Source organism: Citrus clementina, unplaced genomic scaffold (assembly GCF_000493195.1).
Source record: "Citrus clementina cultivar Clemenules unplaced genomic scaffold, Citrus_clementina_v1.0 scaffold_2, whole genome shotgun sequence".
Lineage (NCBI taxonomy): Eukaryota > Viridiplantae > Streptophyta > Magnoliopsida > Sapindales > Rutaceae > Citrus > Citrus x clementina.
In genome coordinates, this window is record NW_006262688.1 from 16,080,087 (window position 1) to 16,105,068 (window position 24,982).

Here is a 24,982-nt window from a genome sequence, read left to right on the forward strand (position 1 = left end):
CCTCTTCATACACAGCCACGGAGGAAGGTTATATGTTATCAATGTAACAGGCCAACAACTATAAGTAGTGCTAAGTGTGCTATGTAGGTTAATCCCATCAGATGATAAAGCGAACCAAAGATCTCTCGGCTCTTAGGAAAATCAGGCCATTTCTTGTCAATTAACTGCCAAGCTGGTGAATCTGTCGAGTGGCGAAGCTTGCCATCTCTAATTCTTTTATTTTCATGCCATGTTAAGTTCTCAGCAGTTTGTGGTGATTAAAACATTCTTTTCAACCTAGGAATTATAGCAAAATACCATAATACCTTTTTAGGGACCCCCTTTCTAATTTTTTTTATCTATCTTTTCTTATTTGCCACCTAGATGCTCCACACCTTGGGCATTCACTAAGATTCTCGAACTTATTCCTATAAAGAATGCAATCATTTCGACATGCATGTATTTTCTCATAATCTAAGCCTAATAGCTTCATTATTTTTCTGGCCTTATACATGGACTTAGGCAAACTATTATCATTTGGCAATATCTCATTAAGCACTTCCAATAAAATTGAAAACCCACTATCAGACCAGCCATAAAGTCCTTTTATATTGTACAGTTTCATTAGACTCGATAACTTTGAATGCTTTGAACCCGAATATAGGGGCTTTTCAGCATCTTCAAGCACATTCTTAAAAGAACTAGGATCTTTATCACAATGCTCAAAAGCATCATGAACCATGTCATCTGCATAACTATAATTCGGACATCTAAAACATTGATTTTGTGGCTGGTCTTGGCATTTTACAGAGGTAGGTTTCCGGTCCACCTCACCGTGCCAATTCCAAACTAAATAGTTCTCTAGAAAACCTTTTTTAAATAGATGTAGCCTCACTTGTTGAGGACTCAAAAACTCCATATTAACACAAGTGGTACAAGGACATCTAATTGACATTCTATTTTCAGAATTAAGAATGGCAAACTCCAAGAAATCATCAACCCCATCACTATACTTATCAGATAATCTATCACAGAATATCCAAGTTTTGTCCATAATATATATTGTTACCTGTTCATTTGTTAGATGTTGTTAGTTTAATAAGTTTACTTAAATTGCACAAATAACTCCAATCTTTTAGGTTTAAATTAAAAAATACAAATTGCAAAATAAATCTAAATTCTATTTGTTTACAGTCACTTAAATATATGTACGCATTCAGCAACCCAACAGAGCATATATGTAAGCATTCAGCAACCCAACAGAGCATACATGTACACATTCAACAAGCCAACAGAGCATACATGTACACATTCACCAAGCCAGCAAATCTAACTTACATGTACACATTCAGCAAGCCAACAAAACATGCCATCAAAATTTCATTTTCATATTAGAACAAACAAAAGTATATATTAGAATAAAAAATTTTATTCCAGAACAGTCTATGCAACAAAAACGAAAGTAAAACCATGCATGTCAATATTCAAAACATGTCAGTACAAGTAAAACTCATAACACAACGATAATAGAAATTGAAAGAAAGTGAGTGATTTAAAAGAATTACCAAATGAAGACAACTGTTACACCGTAAACTTTTGTGATTCTTCAAAAGTGAAAGATTGTTAATTACTATGTCAAAGAGCTATACAAGGGAAATCACATAAAAAAAATAATTAAGGACAATACTTGTTGTTATTGAAGGGTTTGCATGTGAGATATTGCATTTATACTAAGTTTAGTAAGTGCATTATAGGGAAAGGATTGATGAATTGACCCTTTGTTAATATGTATCTTTATCAAGCTCTAATTAAATGGAACAAGTTAGGCCCAAAATTAAAAGCATCATGCAAAATTTAAAATGCAATTTCGAGAAATGGGGAAAATGAGAAAAACCTAAATCTGCATTGACATTGTATCCATCAATTCCAGTTAAAGTGTACATGAAATTCAAAGTCCAGTGACATGGCAACTAAAGAAAGAAACGAAAGAAAACTGATTTGAATCAGGCACTTATAAAACTACTCTTAGTTAAAGACTCTAGTACAATAATTCAACTTCAGTTACATTTACCTCTCTGTTAGGTTTTCCCAGGTCCCAAATTATAAACAATCAAGATTACAAAAAAAAAACTAAGAATTTTAAAACCCATTCTATAGTTAAACCGCAACAAAACAACATGCATGAGGAAAATAGGCACTGTAAATTGGAAACATAATAATTAAAAATAAATAAAAATGAATAAATGGCACCTTCAGAAACGAATTTATCGCAGTGAAGAGAGAGAGAGAGAGAGAGAGAACCAAATCATGATAGAAATGAATTCCTCTGCTTTGAGCTTGGTTGGGGTCGACATGAAGTTTGATTACAGTGAGGGATATGATTTTAGGGTTTAGTTTACTTAGCTTTGATAGAGAAGGAGAACCGAGTGGTGAAAGAATGATGAGTGAATGACTTAGAAAAAAAATTAGCTTCGATTTTGGTCTTAGGGTTGAATAAAACGATGCATTTTACTTATCTTTATTTTTTCTAAGTGAAACGATACCGTTTCTAACTGAAAATATATTATTTACTAGTAAATTTTTAGCCAAAACCAGCTAAAATGTTCACTCAGCCGTGCTCAATACATTTCAAGTTCTTCGTATTAAAAACATAATATTCTACTAATTCAGTAGCATAACTAACAAAAAGTCAGAACGGTTTTAATTTTAAACTTAAAAGCTTTGGCTTTGAAAAGTCCTAGGTTCGAATATCAGTTTGGAATGAAATTTAAATTTTGTTTTCTTTTACTGATACCTTAGTGTTATTAAACTTAAATGTTCCGATGTTCAAGGTCCCCGGTTCAAATTCCATCCGTTACATGATTAGAATTATTTTATTTTTATTACTAATACTTTAGTGTCAGCGATTTCTGATGTCCAAATTTCAGACACCATAGTATCATTAATTTGTGATACTTATGTGTTAAACAAGGAAAATGACTCATATGTATACAAATACTGATACTTTGTAATAAAGTGTCACAAACCAAATGTCAGTAAAGACGATTTTTCTAGTAGTGTATAATCATTATTGTTATTATTTTTCCGTTTTCCCTTGTTGACATGTAATTTTCCACAAAAGGATTAATTGAATGGAAAAGTTCTGATAAATCTGCTTCCTATTTTTACTCCATGCAGGCTCGGGGAGAATGCTTTGGGAGGATAACCATCAAAGCCATGGCATTTCAGTTACCTGTACTGGTATTAAGTGAACTTCACCCTTCTATTTGGTAATGTTTTCAGCATTCAAGCCAGTTTTGATACTATTTGTTAACTTAGCTCCAAAAATGTCTATATTAGGGAACTGCAACTGGAGGCACCATAAAGATTGTAGTAAATGGGACAACATGGTTATTACATCCCATTGGGAAAGAAGGAATTACTCCTCTTGTAAAAAACATTGTGAAGCTAGCTACACACGTTGAGAGGAGGCTTACAATGGGAAAGAGAGGCTATGAGAGGGTCAAATAAATCTTTTAAGAGCACCACATGGCAGAGAGAATAGTTGTAGTACTGAAAGAAGTGTTGAAGAAGTCCAAAACCCACTAATATTAGTTCAGCTGGGGCTATGATGGCTGAAATGGTTGTATAGACTAAATTCAGAGCTTAGTTTTCTAGAATATAGTGACATTTTTTTATTAATGGATGGATGTATGGGTGTTGTTTCCTACCCATAACCGAATCTCCTGTAAATTATCTATATACTGAGGCATTCATCTTAGTGGCCTTTTTTCGTATAGTTCTAATTTGCAAAAAAAAAAAAAAACAAATCAATGATTGTAGACAAATTTATGGTTAACAACAGTCTTACATATGGATTCATGGAGCAAGCAAACTTTAAAAATTGAATGCATGATCGTTTTTTTTTTCAGTAATGTATTATGGTATTGGTGGCATCTGCGGTATCTCTCATTCCTGGCCAACGAGATTGGGATGTCATAATGCTAGACTTCAAATATCATCACTTCATATTAGCCGATTTACGTTACCATTGTGTTAAAAAATTTGAATTTTTGCACATCCGGTATGCCGCTTTCTGATTCCAGTTAGCCGCTTTCATTCCAGAGAGTTTCTGCCCATAATCAGATTGCCGCTTTGTAACATCCGGTTAGTCGCTTTGCTACAGTGACAACTACAATGAACTATTTTTTAAAATTACAGTTTTATCCCAAAACATTCTATAACTACATTATGGCCTAAAACATTATGAATTATTTCAAATAGATCTAATTTCAGAATTTCTAATTAATACTTATTAAAATCAAACTTTTCATTTTAGTCCACATCTTGAAAAATAACTAATACTTATTAAAATCAAACTTTTCATTTTAGTCCACATCTTGAAAAATAACTAATTTCATAAAAATATTTTCTTGTTATAAAAGCATAATGTGTAATTCTCTGTTTATCCAAAACATGTGGTTTGTTATCATCAAAATCAACATTTTATAGCCATATAGGCTAACAATCTCCCCCTTTTGATGATGACAAAATACATTATAAAGATTTGATTTAGTTATGAAAAACTCCCCCTTAATCAATGCAAGATTAAACACTAATTTGAAAAAGATTAAAAGGCTACCCCTGCATAAATGCATATGAATATTTTTTATAACAAATAAATTTTCCCTTTCCATATTATATCTCCCCCTTCAGAATAAAAAAGAATAAAAAGCTCCCCCTATCAATTATCAAAATCTCAAAGCAAGCACATTAGTTCGACATTATTCAAAACATAAGCGAAAAACATAACCAACAATTGCATCAAGTCCATATAATCCAAAAAAGACGCATAATCAAAAGAACAAACAAACATCTATATAATCTAAATGGTATAAAAGAACATGAAACAATAAATGTAGGTGTGTCCAAATACAGGCATAAGAGACTACTGAGGTGGTGAGGATGGTGGTGATGGAGGTGGAAACGGATATGGAATGCCGAAGTGCTTAAAGAGGAGGCGATGTACATGAATGAGCTGTTGATGCTGCTGTGAGAGGCACTAGTGCTCCTCAAGAATGTGCTACTGAAAATCAATCTGCTGCACAGAAAGGGTCCTCACCACATCCATAAGCTACTGAAGAGTAACCTCCTCAGACGCAAGAGGCTCGGGAGGTGGTAAAGTAGGTGCAGAGGCAGATACTGGATGGTCTCGACGTCTACGCTGGCTCTGAAATGGAAGTAAAAAATCAGGTAGTTGATTAGTAGAAACCACATCATTGAGTGACCGATCATCACTCGGAGCACAAAAAGTGTACTTATTGTCAGTGAATTTTACCCAAGCTCCATTATGCCACTCAAATCCTAAGGCACATACAGCTTTATCCCCGATACTCTTAGAAGGTTTACATGATGGTTTATGGATAGGTACCTTAAAATGTTTAAGGATCAGGGTGATAAAATAACCATACGAAAGGGATCAGGTAATCAACTTAGGTATAGAAAGCATGGTTCGGATAATAGAGTACCCCAAGTTAACTGGATGACGTCTAAGGATGCAATCAATCAAGGCAATATCCATGTGGGAAACCTCATCCAAATGGCCTGAACTAGGAAGCACAATGGTCTGAATAAAATCAAGTAATATACGAGTTTGAAGACAAAGACATTGAGTGGGGAAATGGATATTACAATCATCATCAGAAAGATCAATACGATGACATATATTCTTAACGGAGTCAATATGAACATAATCATCAATATCGGGAGATTTCCTAGGCGCAAAAATTTCTAGACCATAATTAGATGTTCTTAGGATAGAATTCAACTCCGAATCATCAAATTCAATTGAAACTCCTCCAACATTGGTGCTTACTCGATTCTCTTTCTCTGAGGAAGTATCCATATTCGAGTAAAATAAAACTTGAAAATCATGCATAGTTTCCGGTCATATGCCTTGAACAACCACTGTCCAAGTACCATTTATTTTTCTTCTTCTTCAAGCCCTGCAGAGAAAATCTCAAGTCTTAGGTAGCCAAAACTTTTTGGGTCCTTTAGTGTTAGCAATGGTTCCTTTTGGAACTCAAATACATTTCACACCAAAATATGCATTTCTTTTCATTGGACATCTATTTTTCATATGACCATCTTGATTGCAATAATGACATAAAACTTAATTATTAATAGATGTACTCTTCACAAAGTAGTTCTTATAATACTTTTGTTTTAAATTAGGCTTATAGCCAAGTCCTCCTTTATCAAACACACATTTTGTGAATTAAGTAAGTTATCCAACATCTTTTTTCCATTTGTAAATTTTAAAACAATCTCATTTAACTCATTATTCTTCTTCTTAAGAATTTCATTTTCATTTTTCAAGTCATCTATGTGTGATTCTAGATGCTCATGTGAAGTGTTAAGTTTATCATTTGATAATGTATCTCTATCATGCAATGTTTTATTCTCTAATTCTAGGCATGTAATCTTTGCACTTAGAGATTCATTTTCCTTTTTGACCTCTATAATTTTCTTTTTAAGACATACATTCTTTTTGCCAATTTTCATCCACTCATCATGCAATTCTTGAAAAGCATCATATAATGATCATAGGTAGGATCACTTACCTCATTGAGATCAACATAATTTCCTATTGCCATAAGTGCTAGGTTTGATATTTCTTGCGACTCTTCTTCATTACTTGAATCTTCATCGCTATCATTCCAAGTAGCAATCGTGGCTTTCTTCTTGAGTTTGTTGAGAAGTGGGTGTTGAGTGTTAGAAAGTGTATATTTATAAAGGAGAAAATCATCATTTTGCACTCCAAGTCTCACTAACATCTCTACTTTTATGTATTTAAGTCCCTTGTAATTTAATTATGTGTGTTTTATTATAATTATGTATTTTAAGGGGCATCATGGTCATTTCACAATGAACGAGAGATCAGATAGCAATTTTGAACTCATGATAGTTGAAAACCTTAAGAGGAGCATAAAAGGATAAATAGTATTGTTCACATATACGGTACACTGGCGTGGCATTGACCAATGATGTGGCATTGACCGATGATGTGTCGCGATCCTATTGGACTAAAATGATTATGTAGAGTTGACCGGTGACGTGACAGTATGTCAGTGGATTAAAAAACGTGCGTACGATACATGCATTACACAAAATGACAGCCCCGATGATGTGTTCTATCCAATCAGAACTTGCCACGTAGTGCAATCTTGAGCGTCTAAATTATTTTTATCTGATGACCATGATTTACTCATTGTATCTATAAAAAAGGACTCCCCCTTAACTTGACACCCCTGATTCATTTTTGAGCTCCATTTTCTGTAATTCTTTCTCTATCCTGTATTTTATGCGTATGTTAATAAATTTTCATTTTACTCCTAATTCAATTATGAGTAGCTAATTTGCACAACAGTGGGCACTCTGATCTTATATGGTCAGGCTTCTTGCATTCATAGCATATGATTATCTCTTTCTTCTCCTTTTGGTTCTTCAGGTTTCTAAATTTTCTTCGCTCATTGGTTTTCTTGAAAACTTTTCTGAATCTCCTCGCTAGCATAGCCAACTCCTAATAATCTGGCTCATTTTCCCCATCACTCTCATATTTTGAGGCTTTGAGAGCAATGCTTTCTTTTTTTCCTCATTGCATTTTTCTGCTGCCAAGTTTACCTCATAAGAAATAAGAGAGCCAATTAAATCATCAATAGGTAGGGTATTTAAATCTTTGGCTTCCTCAATGGTAGTCCTCTTAGGTCTCCATTCTTTTGGAAGTGACCTAATGATTTTCTAGACTTTCTCGCTATTTGAAAAAGTTTTTACTAGGGCTCCTAGGGTGTTCACAATGTCTGTAAATCGTGTATACATAGAATACACACTTTCATTTTGTTCCATTTGGAACAATTCATATTGACGAGTGTATCTACTAATTTTAGACTCTTTAACTTGATTTGTGCCTTTATAAACAACTTCAAGTTTGTTCCAAATTTCATGAGCACTTTCACAACTAAACACATTATGAAACTCTTTCTTGTCAAGTGCACAAAACAAGCATTTATAGCTTTGGAATTTAAAGAAGCTTTTCTCTTTTCCAATTCATTCAATTCCTGTGAAGGTTTTGGAATATCTTCCCCTACTTCATTCTTAGTCAAAGGCATGAATATACCATCACACACAACTTCCCAAATTTTATAATTTAAAGCATCCAAATAAATTCTCATCCTAGTTTTCCAATATGGGTAGTCATTATCGTCAAAGAACGATGGTCTAGTTGTGGACTATCCTTCCCTAAAGGTTGAGTCATTTTGGGTTGCCATTGATCGTTAGCTCTAGATGGTTAAGTTTAAACAAGAGCACCTTCCTCTGATACCAAATGAAATACAAGTTATGAAACCCAAGAGGGGGAGTGAATTGGGATTTTAAAACTTAAGCTAAGTAAACCACACAATAATTCAAACTAATGCCTTAATGAAATCGAAAGCAATAAATTCAATAAATCACAATAATAAAAGAGTAAGGGAAGAGAAAACAAACAAAATGATTTTTATGTGGTTCGACAATCTCGCCTACATCCATACCTTCAAGCACACCAGGCTTGAGGATTTCACTATCCAAACCTCCCAAAGCTTCAAACGCTTACAATTGACTTTCAAGGTGTCAATGGACCTTTACAACAAGAAATTATCCCCAATCTCTTAACCCAAGTGTATCTTAATACTTACAACCTCTCAATTTGATTTTACAAAAATGATTACAAAACTTTCTCTCACACAATGTATTTGAATACAAATGGAAGCTCAATATGTGTGACTAAATGAAATGAATACACAAAGTTTATGCTTTAGATTTGAAGAGAAATACTCAAAATATCATTGGTTGCATCACATTAAATGAGTTTGATTTGAGCCAATTTATAGTTGAAGAAGAAAACTAACAGTTATTAACTTTTTGGGGATAACTAGCTTGTCGCTTTTGTGAATCTGGTTAGCTGCTTTATGTTACCGTTATGTTCAAAAATTTAATTTTTTGCACATCTGATATGCCTCTTTCTGAATCCAGTTAGCCGTTTTCATTCCAGAGAGTTTCTGCCCATAATCAGATTGCCACTTTGTAACATCCAGTTAACCGCTTTGCTACAGTGATGACTACAGTGAACTATTTTCTAAAATTATTGTTTTATCCCAAAATTTTCTAGAACTGCATTATGGCCCAAAACGTTATGAATAGTTTCAAATAGGTCCAATTTCAGAATTTCTAAATAATACTTATTAAAATCAAATTTGTTCATTTTAGTCCACATCTTGAAAAATAACTAATTTCATGAAAACATTTTCTTGTTATAAAAGTATAATTTGTAATTCTTTGTTTATCGAAAACATTTGGTTTGTTATCATCAAAATTAACATTTTATAGTCATATAGGCTAATACTGGCTACCACGAAGCTTAATGTCTGGTGGATGACATTTATCGTGTAATAAAGTGATCTGGCTATATAATTCCATATTAGCAATCTCTAATGCAATTATTTTCTATCTACATATTTCAACTTCACTGTCTAAATCATATTTAACATCATTAAGCTTTCTAATTGTACGTGTCATGACTTCACAATGGTTACAATACTATAGGGATGACGGTGATGATGACAACGATGCAATTATGCATTGTCTAAAGGCTTAATAAATGGCTAGCATAACAGTTTGATTCTACTAGTGTATTCAATTGCTTCATGAAATATATAAATCCTCTAAAGTGTGGATTGGGATAATCGATTGTTAGGTCAACTATCCTATTCTAGAGTGTATAAATGTTTAGTTTCTACCTTTAATTAATACATAAAATGCAAATTTTTTATTGTTTACTTGTTCATTAATTTGTCAAAAATAATGCTTGAGTGCATTGAGTACTTATATTTTATCTTGTTAGTCATGACAATTTGACAAATTGTCTAAAATGCATTTCTAACTTCTAATAACTAAAATTTGCTTCTAAAACTCAAAATTGTTCCTGAAGGAACTATTTAAGTATTATTGGTCCAAAATTAATAAAAGTGCTCCATTCCTACAAAAAAAATCATTGAGTAATTCGTTTGGAAAAGATATTAGCTAAAATATTATCTTTATCTAATATAAATTCAAACTTTGGTTTATATCCTCGTCTTTTTATTACTTCTAACAAGTATATCCATCTTTTACTAATAAAAGAATTTTTCTTTTCGAAGTTTTTCTTTTGTACTTTTTTTATAAAATTCTATAATGCTATTAGAATTTGTTCTTATTGTAGAAGTATCATTTTGTATGTATAAATGGACTGAATTTAAAAAAAATTATTATTCCTAAATTGCTAATTTTGTGCTTGATTTTTCTAGCTTGTGTTTATAAATTTTTTACAAGTATACATTGTTATTTATTTTTTTCCTTTGGACTGTACTTACTAGGTTTTTATAATAATAATAATCATGTCCATCATATACTATACTCATCAGTTTATATTTCTAACTATTCTTTTATGCTTTTGTATTAATTTTAAGATAATTATCCACCGACCACTTGTTTTTTTGTCATTTTTTAAAAATACACATTTTTTTTCCTTTTTACTGAAGTCTATTTGAAGTGTATTATTGCTCTACTTCCATCATAACCTCGTTAGAATATAGCTAGCATCAAAGAGTTAAAATTGTCAATTAAAACTAAACACAAGAAAACGATGATGTATTCCCCTGACAAAAACAACCACTAACAATTGGTGCTGTTGGCGTTGATGATACCCTTAATACCCAAATCAAACAAAAAAATGAGATGAAAACATAAAATATACATAAATCAAAATTTCAAAGTCCCAATACCCAAATCAAGATTTCGGGGGACAAAAGTAATGGAGATTGTGAAAAACATGACTCTAGAGGCCTCATTTGGAAGATAATAAAGCTGAGGACTACTTGTAAAGCTAATGCCAAGAAGCATCTCCTCTGAGTCTTGCAGAACGAGGCTGTCTGAAGGGCATGTTCTAAGCAGCCAACTTCAAGAACTTTAGAGTTTAATACTGATAAAGGTGGAAAGGAAGACGATGGAGGTAGGCAGGCTAAGGGACAAAATTACTAAAAAAATGGACTAACCTTGAAGATAGATGTTTTTGTTGAAGTGCACACAACAACGGCTGCAGACCATTTAGGTGGGAAGGAAAAGGTATTTTAGGGTTATTGATATTTTCTATCTAATTTTTTGCCAAAAAAATTGTTATCTAAGTTATTTATTATTTATTATTTGATAGTTATTTATTTTATATGTAACTTCTATTTAGGGGTGGCAATCTAGGTCAACATTGAGTTGTTTAATTCGATTTGATGCAAATTAAATGGGTTTGCATTCGAAAAAAAAATGATTCATTTAATAAATAGGTGAATTTGATTCAATTCGCTAATTAAACGAATCAAATCCAAGTTTAAAGAAATTGATTCATTTATTCATTTAGAACTCATTTAATAAATGGGTCATAACAAATTAAAAACAATCCATTTGTTAAATGAATTCATTTAATTAAATTAGTTTTTTATCCTTGAACATGTGTGAAAGAATTTTAGACTTTAAAGAATGGTATAGTAATTATTAATGATAATAAGTTTGTATTTTGTAAGATGTTAAATTTGTGGTCTTTTTGTATTTTATTTTGCTTCGTTTTTATTTATTAATTATATTTTTGTAAACGAATTCATAGTCAATTCAATTTGTTATGTATTTGTTATAAGATAAACGAATAGTAAACAAATCCAAATTTAATTCGATTCATTAATTAATGACTAAACAAATTAAACAAATCAAACTGAATATTCATTTAATAAACAAATTGAATCTAAATCCTGAGATTTCAATTCATTTAGTATATGAATCGAATCCGAATAAGAAGAATTAGATTTCACCTTGTAGGGTAGAAAGATTAAAGGATATAATGCCGTACTATAAATATATGAGCAACTGGTCATTATTAATAGATTTAAAGGTATGAGATATCCAACATGCGATAACTGAGGATGCCGATTTATCTTGCCCGGTGCTGCAGCACTTATTCTAACAACTGGTGCTAATTTAGTAAACAATAGTCACCCCATTAGAAGAGTTTGATCATTCAACTACTATATCCTCAATTGAATCTTAGACACAGTTAACTTAATTTATTTCATTACAGTATTGTTTTATTTCCATCTCTCGCAATTATTAATCACAATAGAATTATTTGACAATTATTTGTTTTGGTCTTTAGTTGATTTGCACTATTGTGATTGCTTTAGCATTTTGAGTAACATCAATCCCTGTGGAGACGATCTTGAATATTCATCACTTTATTACTTGTTGTGTATACTTGCACGTTGGCATTTATAATAATTGATTATACAAATCAATCAACAAGTTTTTGGCGTCGTTGCCAGGGATTGATTGTTTATTTTTGAAGTGTGAAGTAAATCTTGATAGCGCCAAATTTGATTTGATTTATTATATTTATTGGCAGATCGGTACATGCATGCGTAAAGACAGATCTGTGGTATTCCAATTCGATCCTAAGATTGAAAGGACTGTCAGGAGATTGCGAAGAGAACAAAGGAATTCAGAAATTGCTTCAAGCATGAATAATTTATAGGATGCAGGGAATTTGAATCCTCACGGGCCCTTGCAACCAGTCAACATTCAAGAAGAGCATAATGAACATGCTAACGGGAGACAGCCAGGCAATAACAATATTATTTACATGGATGATGACATAGACAAAGCTATAAGAGATTATGTTGTGCTAACTCCCCAAGTTGTACATCCTGGCATCATCAGACCTGAAGTAGACGCTGCAAATTTTGAGTTAAAGCCAGTGATGTTTCAAATGTTGCAAACAGTTGGGAAACTCAATGGATTGCCAAATGAAGATCCTCATCTCTATCTTAAATTGTTCTTGGAAGTAAGTGATGCTTTCAAGATTACTGGAGCAACACAAGATGCCTTAAGGCTGAGGCTTTTTCCTTATTCCTTAAGAGATCGAGCAAGAGCATGGTTAAATTCGTTACCATCTGATTCCATCACTACATGGAATGAACTGGCTGATAAATTCCTAATGAAATATTTCCCACAAAAAAAAAATGCAAAGTTGCGGAATGAGATTACTTCCTTCCATCAATTGGAAGATGAAAGTTTGTACGAGGCTTGGGAAAGATTCAAGGAATTGTTCAGAAGGTGTCCTCATCATGATATTCCTTGTTGTATTCAATTGGAAACTTTCTACAATGGGTTGAATCCAAGTACAAGGTTAATGGTGGATGCTTCAGCAAATGGAGCTCTGTTATCCAAATCTTACACTGAAGCTTATGAAATTCTGGAAAAAATTACCAATAATAATTACCAGTGGCCTTCAGCCAGGCAACCAGCAGCAAGAGGATCAGCAGGGGTACATAACATTAATGCAATTACAGCCTTATCAACACAAGTAACTTCATTGATTAACATGGTAAATGCCTTGACATCTGCTCCAACAACAGTAAAGCAAGTTGTTGAACTTTCTTGTGTATACTGTGGTGAAGAGCATAACCTTGATAATTGTCCTGGAAACCCAGCTTCAGTAAACTATATGGGTAATTTCAATCGACAACCTCAGAACAACCCATATTCAAATACTTACAATTCTGGCTGGAAGCAACACCCAAATTTTGCATGGAGCAGCCAGAATCGAAATGCTCCAGCATTAAATGGACAAAATAGAAACACACTACCACCTGGTTTTATCAGCAAAGTCAAGGGCAAAAGCATAACAATCAGGATCCAATCACATCACTGGAAGCACTGATTAAAGAGTACATTGCAAAGAATGAAGCAATTGTGCAAAGTCAAGCTGTATCCTTGAGAAACCTGGAAAACCAAATGGGACAACTAGCCACAGTAATGAGCAGCAAAACTCAAGGAAGCCTACCTAGCAACACAGAAGATCCTAGGAGGGAGGGTAAAGAACACTGCAAAGTAATTAATTTGAGGTCTGGAAAGAATGTGGATATCCAATTGATGTAACCAAAAATGGGAGGGAATTCAATTCGGCATAAAAATTATCTCAAAATGGAAGCATGTTACAACAACCTCCTCTTCAAGACACTAGTTACATGGGCCAAGCTACAACAAATGCAGAGGAAGTTCAACCAGAACATACTGAAAAAGAAGTTGCAACACCAATAGTCACAACCTGCACTAAACCAAACAAACAGAATTTGATATCTCCTGAAGCTACCCAGCAGTTTAGACATCCACCACCTTTCCCACAAAGGTTCCAGAAGCAAAAATAAGACAAGCAGTACAATAAATTTCTGGAAGTGCTGAAGCAACTGCACATAAATATACCTTTTGTGGAAGCTTTGGAGCAAATGCCAAATTATGTGAAATTTCTAAAAGATATCTTGGCACGAAAAGAAGGCTAGGAGAATTTGAATCTATTGCTTTAACACAGGAAAGCAGTCATATGCTCCAGAGTAAAATTCCCACAAAATTGAAAGATCCCGGGAGTTTTATAATACCATACTCCATATGGACTAGGTATGTTGGCAGAGCACTTTGTGACTTGGGAGCTAGTATTAATTTGATGCCATTATCTGTATTTAAACAGTTGGGAGTAGGGGAGTGCAGACCAACAACAGTCACTCAGCAATTAGCTGACAGATCTCATGCAAACCCTGAAGGAAAGATAGATGATGTACTGATGAAGGTTGACAAATTCATCTTTCCAGTGGATTTCATTGTATTGGACTTTGAAGCTGACAAAGAAGTACCCATTATACTTGGAAGACCTTTTCTAGTAACTGGAAAGACTCTGATAGATGTGCAGAAATAAGAGCTTACCATGAGAGTGAATGATCAACAAGTCACATTTAATGTACTAGAGGCTATGAGGAACCCTGATGAAGTAGAAGATTGCAATTTCTAAGTGTAGTGGATTTTATTGTAGCAGACAGAATGGACAGATGTTGCAGTAATACACTTGACAAAGTCACCACCTTTGAGGATGTCGAAGAGGAAAATGTTGCAGCAATCCAGACAGATTGGATGGACAAACAACAATCTGATAGACACAATAGGTTTATTGAACACTTGAATTTTGCAGACAGGGAAGTAAAAATAACTTTACCATCTATTGAATCACCTCCTAGTTTTGAATGAAAACTGTTACCTTCACATTTGAAGTATGCTTATCTTGGTCAGAACAACACACTCCCTGTAATCATTTCTTCTACTTTGGATACAGGTCAGAGTCTAGTAGATTTGCTGGGAAAATACAGAAGAGCAATTGGATGGACCATGACAGATATAAAGGGGATAAGCCCATCAATATGCATGCATAAAATCATGTTAGAAGATTGTTCTAGCAATTCGGTGGAGCACCAGAGAAGGCTGAACCCTATTATGAAAGAAGTGGTGAAGAAGGAAATCATCAAATAGTTGGATGTTGGAATCATATACCCAATATCAAACAATTCATGGGTAAGCCCAGTGCAATGTGTTCCAAAGAAATCCATAAATTAAAATCCAACCACCCATTTAGAAAAATTAATTCTGCACTCAATTAAAATCCATCTCCTCGTGGGATCGACACTCGTCACCATTGATCTATTCTACAATAGATTCGTGCACTTGCGAGGTAATGTTTTACTTTGTGCCCATTAACCTTGAATTCTTGGTCTGTTCTTTCATCTAAGAGGTCTACAGCCCCATGATGATGGATTCTAACTAGCTTGGAAGGTCCTAACCACCTAGATTTCAATTTACCCAGAAACAACTTTAATCTTGAGTTATAAAGCAAAATGAGTTGGCTTGGAATTAAACTCTTTTGCTGAATGTGTTTGTCATGCCATAGTTTTATTTTTTCCTTGTAGATCTTTGCATTTTCATAGGAGAACAATCTTAATTCATTAATTTCACAAAGTTGAAGATTCCTCCGTTCTGCTATAGCATGTATATCCAAGTTTAGTTGCTTTAATGCCCAATATGCTTTATGTTCTAGCTCAAGGGGTAGATGGCAAGCTTTTCCATAGATGATTCTATATTAAGACATGCCAATTGGTTTCTTGTATGTTGTTCTGTAGGCCCATAAAGAGTCATGCAAACATAATGACTTGTCCTTTCTGGTGGTGTTCACTATTTTCTCTAAAAAAAAATTAATCCCTCTGTTGGACACTTTTGCTTGACCATTGGATTATGGGTGGTATCCTATAGCAATCTTATGCTTAATTCTATACTTTACTAATGCTGCAGTAAAGATCGTATTGTAAAAGTGAGTACTTTCATCAATAATGATTGCTCTTGGAGCTCCAAACCGTGAAAAGATATTTTTCTGAAGGAAGTTCACCACTGCTTTGGCATCATTTGTTGGTAGTACTGCAGCCTCCACCCATTTAGACACATAGTCCACAGCAACTAAAATATATAAGTTCCCAAAAGATTGTGGGAATAGGCCCATGAAGTCTATCCCTCATACATCAAAGATCTCTACCTCCAAAATGTTTGCTATTGGCATTTCATGTCTTTGAGATATGTTTCCTGTTCTTGGGCACTTGTCACAATATTTAGCAAACTCATATGCATATTTAAAGACAGAGGGCTAGTAATAACCTGATTGTAGAACTTTGGTAGCTATTCTGTGGCCTCTGAAATGTCCCACATATGCTGCAACATGGCATGGATGCAATATGTGTGGGATTTCTTTATCAAGTACACATCTTTCGATCACATGGTTTGAGTAGAGCTTATATTAATATGGATCATCCCACTAGTAGCTTCTAACATCATGAAAAATTTTATTTTTCTGCTAATAATTCAAATCAGTTGGTAATAACCCACTCACCAAGTAATTAGCAAAGTCTGCATACCATGGGAGTCCAGCTTGCTGCAGCATTTGTGCATGATGTAGCATTAACAGTTGCTCATCGGGGAATGCTTCAGTGATGTCTTGTTTGGTCAATGTGCTGACATCTGTTTTGAGTCTTGAGAGATGATCTGCTACTTGATTTTCAGTCGCTTTCCTATCTTTGATCTCCAAATCAAACTCTTGTAAAAATAGGATTCATCTGATCAATCTTGGTTTGGCATCCTTCTTTAAAATCAGATATTTTATTACTGCATGGTCTGTGTATACTATCACTTTGGTGCCCACAAAATAGGCTCTTAATTTATTAAAGGCAAATACTACTACTGGCAATTCTTTTTCAATAGTGGTGTAGTTAATCTGAGCAGTAGCAAGAGTTTTGCTGACATAGTAAATAGAGTGAAAATTCTTGTTCTTTCTCTACCCTAAAACTACTCCAACAGAATGGTCACTAGCATCACACATTAGTTCAAAATGTAGACTCCAATCTGGTGCTAAAGCAACTGGTGCTATTACTAGAGCTTTTTATATGTCACTAAAGGCTTTGATGCAATCTCCATCAAAATTAAAAGACTTGTCATGCTCCAGCAGTATTCATAAAGGTTTAGCTATTTTGGAAAAATCATTGATGAACCTTCTGTAGAACCCAACATGTCTCAAGAAACTTCTAATATCATTGACTCTATCTTTGCTTTGTCCATCTCTATCTCATTCTTGGACACTCTATGACCTAAAACTATACCTTCTTATACATAAAGTGGCATTTTTCCCAATTGAGTACCAGGTTGGTCTCCTTACACCTTTTTAGCACATCTTCTAAGTTATGTAAACAATTTTCATATACTTCTCCAAAGACTGAGAAATCATCCATGAAAATTTCCAATGTGTGGTAAATCATATCTGAAAAAATAGACATCATACACCTCCAGAAGGTTGTTGGAGCATTACATAAACCAAATGGCATTCTTTTGAAAGCAAAAGTTCCATAAGGGTAGGTGAATGTGGTCATCTCCTGGTCTTCTTGTGCTATAGCAATTTGGTTGTAGCCTGAACACCCATCTACGAAGCAATAGTAATGTTTTCCAGCAAGTCTATTTAGCATCTGATCTATAAATGGTAGTGGTAAGTGTTCCTTCCCTATGGCTTTGTTAAGTTTCCTATAGTCCATACAGACTCTCCATTTTGTTACTGTTCTTGTGGGAATAAGTTCATTCTTCTCATTTGCTACAATAGTTACTCCATATTTTTTTGGAACACATTGTACTGGGCTCACCCAAAAACTGTCAAATATCAGGCATATGATCCTAGCATCCAGCCATTTGATGATCCTTTTTTCTACAAATTCCTTTATGATAGGGTTTAGTCTCCTCTGTTGTTCTACTGAATTGCTGTAACAATCATCTAGCAGAATCTTGTGCATGCATATAGATGGGTTGATTCCCTTAATATTTGCAATAGTCCATCCAATTGCCTTTTTATATTTCCCCAGCCGCTACAAGAAAATAGGTAATAGATGACGGGAAATAACTGTCACAAAATGAGGTGCATAACATTGTCATTAATTTATGACAAATTTTTTTTCCATCATGAATATATGATGGTATTTCATGATCATATATCCATCACATAATATTTTCATTAAAAAATAATTTAATTAAAATTTTAATTTATTTTAATTTCGCGCTTTTTTTAAAATTTTTGGTGGGAAGTTCAATTATCATTTGTTAATATATATCTAAAATTTTGGCGGAAAAATTTTTATGACAAACTTTATGATGGCTATTTTCCGTCATAGAGTTATATATTTTTTTAAAAAAATTATATTACAATTATAATTTATTAATTAATTCCTGTTTACAGATTTAATTAATTCATAAAATGAATATGGGAACAAAAGATATACATATAGTATCCAAAAAATTCAAAAGAGATACATACAATATCCAATGTAATCACCATGAATACATAATAAAACATCTTAAATTAAAAAAAAATCCCAAATATAAACGCCAAAAACCAAGCCAAGTTACCCAACAAAACTTCCAAAGATTAATGGAAATATTCCAATAGCAAGACTTTAAGCTTGACTTCCAGCAGTAATGCGCTGTTCCAGTGGGAATACTGCAACAACCACATTCCAACACTCCAATACAGACACTCAGCAACACTTCAACCCATAACCAGCAACCCACCATCTTCTAATAGCACTTTAATTCCAGTCACATACCCATCAACATTCCAAACCAAACCAGCAAATAAATCTACATAAAATCAATCAAAATACCCAATGTTATCAAATGCATAACATCTACACTGCAATCCTTAACAACAACCATTATAAAATAAAAAAAATTAAAACATAGCTATCTTTATACACACCCCTCTTGATGTAAATCACAAATCTTTTCATATTATAATCCTCTGCTGCCAACACGACATCCATTATCTTAGTAAAGTTCCCTGTACCATCTGTTGCTACCACAACATCACCTTGCACCCCATTTACTAGCAAAAATTTCCGATCTTCACGCTTAAACCAATAAGGAAATTGGCCACTTGATTTTCCCCGTCCGTCGCGACCTTTGCCACCGCTGTTGTTGTGGCTAAACCCATTGGACCATTGGTTGGGGGAAGGATGCACCATTGTTAGAAGTTCTTGAACCGACAAAGAAATTTCGTTAAGGCTACTTGATACCACACCTTTGACAATGCTATTGGTGCCATCAAACCCATCAATGCATGTCTCCTGATTAATCAGTGCAGCACTTAACCAAGTTCTCAAGTCTGAACTTAAATCTCCACTACCGTTAAGCTTTCCTATTATGTTAAAAACGAATGTGTATAAACTAGCAATTGGCAATTAACACAGAGGTCCCCTGTATCTCAATGTAAACAAAACAAAATGCAAAAATTAATTAATGCAGTGAATGTGGCTGTTGGGAATGCAACAATATCTCATGCATTATATGAGAATTATGATTTGTAGTTTTACCAAGGGCTTTCCAGTGGGATTTTGGGAAACAAAGATGGACCAGCTCAGCTCATCAGTAGAGAAATCAAGAAGATCAAGAGAGTCTGATATAGCATTGGTGAGACGAAAATCACAAAAAAAAAATTAGTAAATTTAGAAATAACAGGAACCACCTATTGAATGGCATCAACGGTGGTCTTTAAAGAGCTCATGAAAGAGGACACTGTCACTTTCAAGCACTCGGCCTGTGAATATTTTGAGCCAACATTGCTACTGCTGCTCAAAGAAACCGTACTGACCAAGAAAATAAAAATAAGAAGTTTGCAAAAATTCAGCATCTTTAAAGATGTATGAGACTGTGAATGGAAAGACAGTGATTCAGCGGAGGGGAAAGCTTGTGAATAATCACTTGCCAAAATAAAATAAAAATTAAAAAACTAAAATGGAAGAAAACAAGAATTAAAGAACAAATATTTAAAATTGGTGGCTTATAGTGAAATTTGAAAGCCCTGTAGCAAATTTCTCTTCAGAGATTGTTACACAAGGCATGATATATCCTAAAAGGAATATTGCTACGATTTTGAAGCTAAAAAAATAATGCCATGTCTACAAATAAACTTAATGAAGCATATATTGTTGGATTGAAAAATGGTGTTAAAACATTGACAACTACACCAACCATAACAGACCTCCATAACAGGCTTGGCAACGACTTCATAAACACGCTTTTATAATGCAGATTTAGTAAAAACCTCATTGAATTCATAAGTGTCTGAGTTCCAATTGTTCTTTTGAAGTTTCAACCTCTTAAGCTGAGGTAGAGCAAAAACCGAAAATGATTAATGGCAGCCTATGACCTAGCACAGAAAAATCAGCAACTTGGGACATTAAAAGTTACTATTGAGACAAAATCAAACAGAAAATAAAACAGAATAAATGAAACTGACCTCCGTCATTTCTGACAGAAGATGCAAAAAAACTGCGACGAACAACCGATCCCAATGAGGGAGAGGGATAAGGCCTAGATTTGAAAGAGGATGATTTCAAATTTCCCTTCTAAACAATACCATTTCTACATGCAGTTGAAGCCATCACTTCTTCACTATTAAAGAAACAGTCTGAAACGATTCTAAATTACAAGGGTAAAAATTAAAAATAATAACACCTAATTTCTCTTTGATTGAATATAGGTCAAAATCTGGAACAAAAAAATTCAAACCCACTTCTATTCAATAAATTGTCATTGATTTTTTCATCACCATGTCAGATTTACAAAGGAAAATTTGTCACCATTTCATGCAAGTCAAACCCAATGAATTTATTCAGCAAACTCATTCATATTACAAAACCTAATCGATTCTACACCCAAAATCAAAGGACAAATCGAAAAAAACACTGCAAGTGTTTACCTTCACGAAGTGAAACAAGAGTGATGGTGACGCTGAAAGGACAAAGAGACTAAGAAACAATGCAAATCGAGAGTAAATGGTTTAAATGGGGGCAGAATGGTGGCATTCTTCGATCAATTGAGAAGGTGAGAGTTTAGTTCTAGGGTTTTAATACCACAGAACGGGCTATAATTTTTAAACAACATTGCCGGTATAGTTACAATATACTTGAATGGCAGCGAAAGGATGGTGTTTTGGTCGAACGATTGAGCGCAAGGTTGATTTCTAGGGTTTGGCCGTGAGTGAGTGTTGTGTTTGGGTGCAAGTGTTAGTGATTTTGGGGCTTGGGTCAAGACGTGTTTTTCTTTTCTCTTTTTTTCATTTTTGAATTATTAAAATGCACCCTTTTGTGTTTTTAAATAAAATAATATATTAAACTTTAGGTCAAACATAGTCAAATTAATTTTTTATCATAATTTCTTAATAGAAAAATTTTTTTATCACGATTCTATCATAAATTTGTGATAAACAATAATTATATCATAAAACCATCATAAATTTGTAATAGAAAATAATATTGTCACATAACCATCATTAATTTGTGATAGATTAAAAATTCTATCATGAGTCTATCATACTATTATGATATAAGTTGAATCTGTCATCTAATACCTGTTTTCTTGTAGTGACCACTTCTACCAAGCTCCTTTCATGATTTACATTTAAAGAAGATGAAATGCTTACAGGAAGTGTATTATTTTTACCAAGAAAAACATATTTCAAATGTGAAGGTAAGAGTTTCAATTCTAAAATAAGAGGTGATTCAATAGATGGAACTGTTGGTTTTACTTCCCTGTTTGAAAGATCTAGAGATTCAAAGTGTCTGCCATGTCTTACAGGTTGCTTTTATCCTAACCATGCTATCTAGGTTGCTGCAATATCCTCTTCTTCAAGTTCTTCAAAAGTAGCAACTCTGATTTCTTCTTTGCTGCAGCAGCTGTCTATTCTTTTTTGTTATAAGAAAGTCTACAACACTAAAAAAATTACAATCTTCAATCTTATCAGAACTCTTCATAGCTTCCAGCACATTGAAAGTGACTTGTTGGTTATTCACCCTCATGGTTAACTCTCCTTTCTCCACATCAATTAGTGTCTTCCTTGTTGCTAGGAAAGGTATACCAAGTATAATTGGTACTTCATTATTTACCTCAAAATCTAATATAATAAAATCCACTGGAAAAATAAATTTGTTTACCTTTACTAAGACTTCTTCAATCTTGCCCTCAGGGTATGCATGAGATCTGTCAGTAAGTTGTAAAGTGACTGTTGTTAGTCTACATTCACCAACTCCCAATTGCTTAAATACAAAGAAGGGCATGAGATTGATGCTTACTCCTAAGTCACAAAGTGCTCTACCATTGTACCTAGTTCCAATAGAACATGGTATTGTGAAGCTTCCTAGATCTTTCATTTTTTGAGGAATCTTATTCTGAAGCACATAGTTGCATTCTTGTGTTAGAACAATAGCTTCAAATTCTCCAAGTCTTCTCTTTCTTGCCAAAATATCCTTCAAGAATTTCACATAATTGGGCATTTGTTCTAAAGCTTCCACAAAGGGAATATTGATATGCAATTGTTTCAACACTTTCAAGAACTTGTTGAACTGGTTATCTTGTCTTTGCTTCTGGAATCTTTGTAGGAAAGGGGGTAGATGCCTAAACTGCTGCACTACAACAAGAGATATAGGTTGTAGTTCTTTTTATTGACTCTGGGTTGTTACTGCTAGTGTTGCAACTTCTGCTTCAACAGTTACTGAGTGATTTCTTCCTGTGGTTGTTGTAGCCTGACTGCTTTCACAGTGTTTTAATAACTGGGTTGCTGCAACTCTTTTTTAACTTGAAGTTCCTCTGGAGATGAAATAAGTTTCATCATTTTTCTTAGCATACCAATAGGAATATTAACATCCTTCCCAAACCTTAAGTTCATCGCCTTGCAATGTTCTTTACCCTCTTTCCTTGGATCATCTGTGTTGCTGGGTAAACTCCCATGAGGTCTGTTACTTAATACTGTGGCAAGCTGTCTAATTTGATTTTCTAAATTTCTCAAGGACACAACTTAACTTTGGACAACTACTTCATTCTTCACAATGTGCTCTTTAATTAGTTTTTCCCATGAACTAAATTGATCATTGTTGGTGTTTCTTTGCCCTTGATTTTGCTGATGAAAACCAAGTGGCCAAGTAGTTCTATTCAGTCCACTGGATGCTGGAGCATACTGGTTCTGGTTGCTCCATGAAAAGTTTGGGTGCTGCCTCCATCTAGGGTTGTAGGTATTGGAATATAGATTGTTCTGGTTTTGTCTATTGAAGTTGTCCACATAATTGACTGAATTGGATTCCCTAGGCAATCATCAAATAAATGCCTCTCTCAACAGTACACACAAGAAATCTTAGCAACTTGATTGACAATTGCTGGAGCAGTGGTCATACCTTTTACCATATTGGTCAATGATGTTACTTGGGCTGATAATGCTGTAAATGCATCCACATTGTGTATCCCTGCTACTCCTCTTGCTGCAATTTGTCTAATTGATGGCCACTGATAATTGTTATTAGCAATTTTCTTGAAGATTTCATAGGCTTCATTATAAGATTTAGATAATAAAGCCCCATTTACTGAAGCATCGACCATCAATCTAGTGTTTGGATTTAACCCATTATAGAAGGTTTCTAACTGTATGCAGCAAGAAATGCAATGATAAGGACATTTCCTGAGCAACTCCTTAAATCTTTCCCAAGCCTCATACAAGCTTTTATCTTCTAGTTGATGAAAAGAAGTGATCTCATTTTGTAACTTTGCATTTTTGGTTGGTGGGAAGTACTTCATCAGAAACTTATCAACCAAGTCATTTCATGTTATGATAGAGTATGGTGGTAAAGAGTTCAAGCATGATCTTGCTCGATCTCTTAAGGAGTAAGGAAAAAGTCTTAGTCTCAATGCATCATGTGATGCTCGATCAATTTTAAAAGCATCACTCATTTCCAAAAACAACTTAAGGTGGAGATGAGGATCTTCTGATGGCAATCCATTAAATTGTCCCACTGTTTGCAACATATGAAACATCACTGGTTTAAGTTCAAAATTGGTAGCTTCCACCTAAACCTCCACCTCAGTTCAAAATTGCTCTGATATGTTCCACTAGGATAGGCCCTTTTGTGGCTCTTTCCTAGTTTGTATCATTAAATGGGTGGTCAGCCAAAATAATGACTTTAAATAAATACTATGAAAGCAAAATTCTATAGCAAACATGCAACAACATCTATATTCAGTCAATTAATCATCAAGCTAGTTTAATACTCAACCACAAATAAACTTAGTTCTTAATTTATGAAAGGTAAATAAACATCCAAGTTCTAGCCATCGAATACATCTTCATCATCAATGAATAACGAATAAATAGGAAAAGAATGAGAAAAAACGAATCCCAATTGATTATGTAATTTCTTCTACCAGAGCAGCCTTGAATTTTAATCGAGAATTATGCTACTTCATTGTTTCTTTTCTGTTTTAAATCTTTATTGACAGCCTTCTCATTTCTTTTCATGTACGCCTCCTTTTATAATGGCAAATTAGGGTAACTGGAAACTTTAGGGCACACATCTTCAGATTAGAAAACTGCAGATTGCAATATTCTGAATATCCTGCCGAATTTTTTTGTCAATGCTCCAGGATTGCTACAACATCTTCACTATTCCATCCTTACTTCAAGTCTTCTGTG

General features: G+C 34.0%; 2 non-coding genes across 2 annotated transcripts; one reads left to right on the forward strand and one right to left on the reverse strand.

The window, feature by feature from the left end:
* Nucleotides 1–13,093: 13,093 nt before the first annotated feature.
* On the reverse strand, nucleotides 13,094–13,200 carry LOC112101379. Its single transcript, XR_002907506.1, has one exon. It is a non-coding gene; the product is annotated as a small nucleolar RNA R71 (small nucleolar RNA).
* A 10,753-nt stretch (nucleotides 13,201–23,953) lies between these two features.
* Nucleotides 23,954–24,060, forward strand: LOC112101262. Its single transcript, XR_002907389.1, has one exon. It is a non-coding gene; the product is annotated as a small nucleolar RNA R71 (small nucleolar RNA).
* The last annotated feature ends 922 nt before the right edge of the window (nucleotides 24,061–24,982 follow it).